The following is a 6,856-nucleotide window of genomic DNA, read 5'->3' as shown; positions in this document are numbered from 1 at the left end:
ATCCCACATTCGCTCCCGCTGGGTCCTGTCCCACACGCCATCGTACCCCCAGGCTGGGTGCTATCATACCTCCGCCGCGAGCCTCGATAGCGAGCCTTGATAGCGAGCCTTGCTATCACACGTCCACAGCCGCGGCCTTTCACAAGCCTGCCGGCAGGCGAAAGCTCCCTTCCTCCCAACCCAGTTTCCCTTCTCCCTCCCTTTAGGGGGCAGAGTGACTCCCTCCCTTAGGGAGAAAAGTGACTTCCTACCTTAGGGGGGAAGAGTGACTCCCTCCCTGTCTTTGCCTATCTCAAATAGGTAAGAGTTAACCTGTGGGAAAGATTTATAAATAAGATTCGTGTTACTTCGAATATAAAAAAATTATGCATTTACGTTGGGCGATTTTGCTTTTCTCGAAACGTTTTTGCGCAAGTGCTTAGCTAATCATATTTAGCTAATCAGTATGCTTTAGTTCTGCAGTCAGTGAATTTGTAATTATTACACATTTGTGTTACTTAAGCAGGTATACTTAAGCTACTTAAGCAGTTACTTAAGCAGGTATACTTAAGCTACTTAAGCAGTTACTTAAGCAGGTATACTTAAGCTACTTAAGCAGTTACTTAAGCAGGTATACTTAAGCTACTTAAGCAGTTACTTAAGCAGGTATACTTAAGCTACTTAAGCAGTTACTTAAGCAGGTATAATGTGAAAGGTAAACAAACGATCACAGGTGGAAATACGAGGTTCAAACAGGTAAAGAGAAGCCAAACATGAGACCAAACGCACGATAACTATAGAGATCCACACTAGCCACTAGGAGGACATAGAGATATACAGCATATGTTCTAATGGACCCAAGCGCTGTCCACTCGGCCGACAGGCCCGTGTTGTGTGTTTCAGTGTGAGAGAGAGAGAGAGAGTGTGTGTGTGTGTGTGTGTGTGTGTGTGTGTGTGTGTGTGTGTGTGTGTGTGTGTTGTGTGTGTGTGTGTGTCATGTTTCTTATTGTGAGGAAGGAAGGAAGGATCGAAGGAAGGAATTAGGAAAGCAAAGAGTGAGATCACAGGAAGAAAGAGAAAGGGTGAAAGGGTACGAAACGCACTAAAGGGAATGCCAAGTATTGAGGCAATAGAGATGGAAGGAGGTAGGGAGGGAGGTAGGGAGGGGAAAGGGAGCGAGGGAGGAAGGGAGGTAGAGAAAGGAAAGCAAGGCAGTGAGAAAAGGCAGAGTAAAGGGAGGGGAGAGAGAGGGGGGAATGAGAGGGGGGAATGAGAGGGAAAATGGTAGCAACGTGTTAATTTTTTCCTTTCATTTTTACTGCAAGCGTCGAATGGCAGTCAACCACGGGTCATTAATTCCTTGGGAAACTTTCTAAACCTCCTCTGGCTGTGGTAACAGCTGTGAGAGAGAGGAGAGAGAGAGAGAGAGAGAGAGAGAGAGAGAGAGAGGGAGAGAGAGAGAGAGAGAGAGAGAGTTATAATAGCATTTTATTTTTCTATAACCACAACTGTCACTTAATTCCATACTCAAAGCTATAATTTAATCCATGTAGTTCTACATATACCACTTACCACTCGGGCTAATGACAGCACTTACCCCTAGAGCTATAATTTGTCTGCTCAAGGTTGGACATCAGATGCCTAGGGCTAGCCTCCAACAATTTTAGGATGCTGTGGTATGCGTGTTAAATATGGGTGGGTTGGGGTCGCCACATATAAATTTTAAAAGGAAATACTGTGCCATAGTGAACACTGTGCTATAGTGAACACTGTGCTATAGTGACACTGTGCTATAGTGAACACTGTGCCATAGTGAACACTGTGCTATAGTGAACACTGTGGTATAGTGAACACTGTGCCATAGTGAACACTGTGCTATAGTGAACACTGTGCCATAGTGAACACTGTGGTATAGTGAACACTGTGGTATAGTGAACACTGTGCTATAGTGAACACTGTGCCATAGTGAACACTGTGCTATAGTGAACACTGTGGTATAGTGAACACTGTGCCATAGTGAACACTGTGCCATAGTGAACACTGTGCCATAGTGAACACTGTGGTATAGTGAACACTGTGCTATAGTGAACACTGTGCCATAGTGAACACTGTGCTATAGTGAACACTGTGCCATAGTGAACACTGTGCCATAGTGAACACTGTGCCATAGTGAACACTGTGCTATAGTGAACACTGTGCCATAGTGAACACTGTGCCATAGTGAACACTGTGCCATAGTGAACACTGTGCCATAATGAACACTGTGCCATAGTGAACACTGTGCCATAGTGAACACTGTGCCATAGTGAACACTGTGCTATAGTGAACACTGTGCCATATAGACCACTGTGTTATAAGGAAACACTGTGATCCTCCTGGTGATTCTGAAATCTGCTGGAGCTTTAAAATATAAAACGAAATAAAAAAAATTGTTTTATTGGCATATAGTAAAACATTAAACACTGATCTCCGAAAATTGTTCAAAAAACTATATCGGTCATAAATTGGCTGTAATTGGAAATTATGTTTTCATAACAATACCATGGTAGCTATACCCGGGACTTGACGATACCATGGTAGCTATACCCGGGACTTGACGATACCATGGTAGCTATACCCGGGACTTGGGCAAGTGGGGGTCCCTCCACCACCAAGGACCTATTAGTCCATGGTGGTGGTGGTGTTACCACCACCATGGTGAAGTAGACTCACCATGGTGGTGGTGGTGGTTACCACTACCATGGTGAAGTAGACTCACCATGGTGGTGGTGGTGTTACCACTACCATGGTGAAGTAGACTCACCATGGTGGTGGTGGTGTTACCACTACCATGGTGAAGTAGACTCACCATGGTGGTGGTGGTGTTACCACTACCATGGTGAAGTAGACTCACCATGGTGGTGAGTCTACTGATGGTAATTTGCCTGCAGTAAGGATATTAGTCCGAGTCAGTTTCTTGGTGACGTCAAGTAGTCTTATACAGAAACATTAAGAGAATGACAGGTGTATCCCACCATTTTATCTGTCCATTTTTAAAGCCAGTGGGTACGGGGATTCATGGTTGAAAATGGTATCAAACCGAATTGCACTCATGTTCCGTTTTAGGCAAGATTCGAACCCCAGTCCTGAGGTTTCCGGATCTGTGTCTTATCACTACTTTATAATGTCTTATAGTTTGTATTGAATTTATTAAAGTAGTTCATGAATTCCTTAGATTTGTATTTCTCGTAGTTTTAATGTTTTTGCATAAATAATAATTGTTTAGTTATTAGGCAACAGCTGAGTGTATGTATATATATATATATATATATATATATATATATATTATATATATATATATATCTATATATATATATATATATATATATATATATACAATGGAAAATCAATCAAGCAGCTGTCCATCATTCTAACACCGTTCTTCATGCAGGTCGGCGTTCAATCCCCGACCATCCACCAAGTGGTTGGGCACCATTCCTTCCCCCCATCTCATCCCCAATTTTTATCCTGACCCCTTCCCAGTGCTATTTAGTCGTAATAGCTTGGCGCTTTCTCCTGATAGTTCCCTATATCCCATGACACAATACCCAAAATAACTGCAGGAAACTCCTTAAGATCATGAGCTTAGCTCACTTGAGACAATCAAAGAGCTAATTAACATCTTTGGTTTCAATTACCAGATCTGTAATTAAATAGACTTTCAAGGTGAGTCACGAAGAGAATAAGAATGAGAAAAGAGAGAGATAGGGAGAAAATGAGAGAGTGTTTTCAAAATCTCATTCTCCAGAGAATGAGAAATGTCACATTGACCTCCCAGAGAATGGAAAATGACGAGGTTAACCTCCAGAGAATGAGAAATGACGAAGCTGACCTCCAGAGAATGAGAAATGACGAAGCTGGCCTCCATAGAATGAGAAATGACGAAGCTGGCCTCCAGAGAATGAGAAATGACGAAGCTGGCCTCCAGAGAATGAGAAATGACGAAGCTGGCCTCCAGAGAATGAGAAATGACGAAGCTGGCCTCCAGAGAATGAGAAATGCTTGAGTCATAAAAGGAAGATTAATCACGAAGGCGATAAAGACTTTGGTGGAGAAAGGCAAAGATGGCACAGAGAAAGATAAAGACTGGGCGAATGTAGATAAAAAACTGGATGGAGGGGATAAAGTGCAGATGGAGGTAGATATTAGACTGGATGCAGGAAGATATTAGACTGGGTACGTGGAAGTAGATATTAGACTGGGTACGTGGAAGTAGATATTAGACTGGGTGGAGGTAGATATTAGATTGGGTGGAGGTAGATATTAGACTGGGTGAAGGTAGATATTAGACTGGGTAGAGGAATTAAATACACCTGACGAATATTTAATCATACACTGACATTTGTAAAGAAATGTATATTTGTATATTTGTGTGTCAGTGTCATACGAGCGAATGTGAACCTGTTTGTAATATGATTGTGTGGATATGAGTAATACCAACAATTGTTTGTTTGCGTGATTGTAATGCGAGTGATTATTTGTTATTGTGTATGATGCCAGTAATTGTGTGTTTGTATGTGGGTGATGCGAGTAATTGTTTGATTGTATGTAATTGTTTAGATTTGTATCATGCAATTGCTTTTGTATGATACGAGGAATTGTTGGATTGTATGTGTAAAACGAACATTTATGTATATTTGTATACGTACAATACATAAACAATTGTATGTATGTATTACTAGTAATTTCACATGACCTCACCTGAGTGTATATTCTACTTCATTCTGTATTCCTTCACTTCCTTCATTCCTGTTATTATTACGTCTCGTATACGTATCAGGAATACTCTGTGTTGTGATTCTTCTCATGTGTATGTTGTCTCTCGTGAATAGTTTGTTTCTCTTGTATATCATCGCCCATCCATGTATAAATTCTATGTATACAATGCCATGTTCTTAAAATATTTCAACCACGTTTCGTGGCCTTCTAATATGCTCTAGTACCATTATTCTAGAGCCTCTATGTATCCAAGTGTTTCATGTATCTATATTAACTAGAGAGTCACCCATGTATCCAAACCAATATGGGTGTGTGCTACCCTGTATCTTATAACATCAGTGATAACGTGACATCTATCTCTCACTCGCGTCCAAGATATCGTATCGTATGAATACATTGATTTCCCATGTATTCCAAGACGTTTCATGTATCCCCCCCCCCTCGCCGCGCGTGCCCATGTGTGCAGCTTATGTGTAGTGGCTGCGGCTTCAGTGTGTCCTCATCAGAGCTAATTGCTTCATTACAAGGCATTACATAGCCATATGAGTGAAGCCTCGTTAAGGGGCTCCACTTACAGCGCCCCCTTTGGTGGATTGAGGTGATGGAATGGGGGGTATAGGAGGGGTGGGAAGGGAGGGATTTCAGGGTGGAAGGGGGGGGTAGGGGGGATGTTGTTATATTCACAAACAACACAGAGAGAGCTATTGTGGGTAGCTTGCGGTATCCCACATCTGGAAAATAAATCGCAGACGACCCAATAATGTGATATCCTCTGATTGGGAAATATTCTGAAGATTTACTCGGCCAGAGAGAGTGGTCCCCTCCGATTTGATTCTTTCTGTTGATCAGTTGAACGTAGATGGTACACCTAACAGAAAGCTTAGAGTAGTAACGTGTTAATCGTTCGCTCCTTTCCTAGCAAGGATAATCCTGTGTGGCCCTCAAGCCTCTGGCTGACGCGATATCAGTTTTACTGAGGCGCTGGATAAGAATTTATGACCCGTATCTTAGCTTCTGTAAGGTCATGAGGTCACCAAGGACCTCGTTGTTACGGTGCCAGGTCAATTATCAATCAGCCTGAAATAAGAGAAGAAATGTGAGGTGGAAAGGTGAAGAATGAGAAGGAGGAAGAAAGGAGAATAACATGAGTAAGAATGAAACGGAAATACCGAGAAAAAAAGTTGCTCACTTTGCCTTTCTACGATTATATATATATATATATATATATATATATATATATATATATAATATATATATATATATATATTATATATATATATATATATATATAAACCTTGTTATTAACTGCAAATAACAAATGAAATATTACTTGAACCTTACATGAATATCATTTTTATCTCATGAATATTACATGAAATATTCCATCAACGCCCCTCTAGCTTATTTTTATTAAAAAATAAATTATACAAAGGACCACATTTTTTGTCCCCCCACGAATTCGCGCTCCGTGAGTCGCTACACAGGACAATTTCGTACACACGAACACACAATGAAAGCGAACATGAGGCCTAATCTCGTGTCCACCGTCACTTCAGCCTTCTAATAGTGTTCGAATCTCTTATTTCCTGGTAAATAACTCCTTAGACGTTTGCAAGAACTCAATACTTACACTGCGATAACAGTACATCACTTGAGAGGTATCGGAACCACTGGATATAGATATATAATTTGGTATGACTTAAATATTTTGCTAACGCTTTTTATTTCGTTAAAAAAAACAGACATGCAGGTTACCATGTGAAAATCCTATTATTACTAGGGACGGGAGATTGCCTAGGAGTTTATAAAGGGGCAAAATAAGCAACGAGAGAGTTTGGACGCCTCTCTTGCTTCTGCTGTGGGAAAACACCACCTTCCTTTACCTCTCCACGACACCCTCCCACGCACAGGACTCCACATGGTGTAGGGGGCCAGAGTTCCCAGGGGCCAGAGTTCCCAGGGGCCAAGGTTCCCAGGGGCCAAGGTTCCCAGGGGCCAGAGTTCCCAGGGGCCAGAGTTCCCAGGGGCCAGAGTTCCCAGGGGCCAAGGTTCCCAGGGGCCAGAGTTCCCAGGGGCCAGAGTTCCCAGGGGCCAGAGTTCCCAGGAGCCAGAGTTCCCA

Source organism: Procambarus clarkii, chromosome 26 (genome assembly GCF_040958095.1).
Source record: "Procambarus clarkii isolate CNS0578487 chromosome 26, FALCON_Pclarkii_2.0, whole genome shotgun sequence".
NCBI lineage: Eukaryota > Metazoa > Arthropoda > Malacostraca > Decapoda > Cambaridae > Procambarus > Procambarus clarkii.
This window is presented reverse-complemented; position numbering follows the sequence as displayed.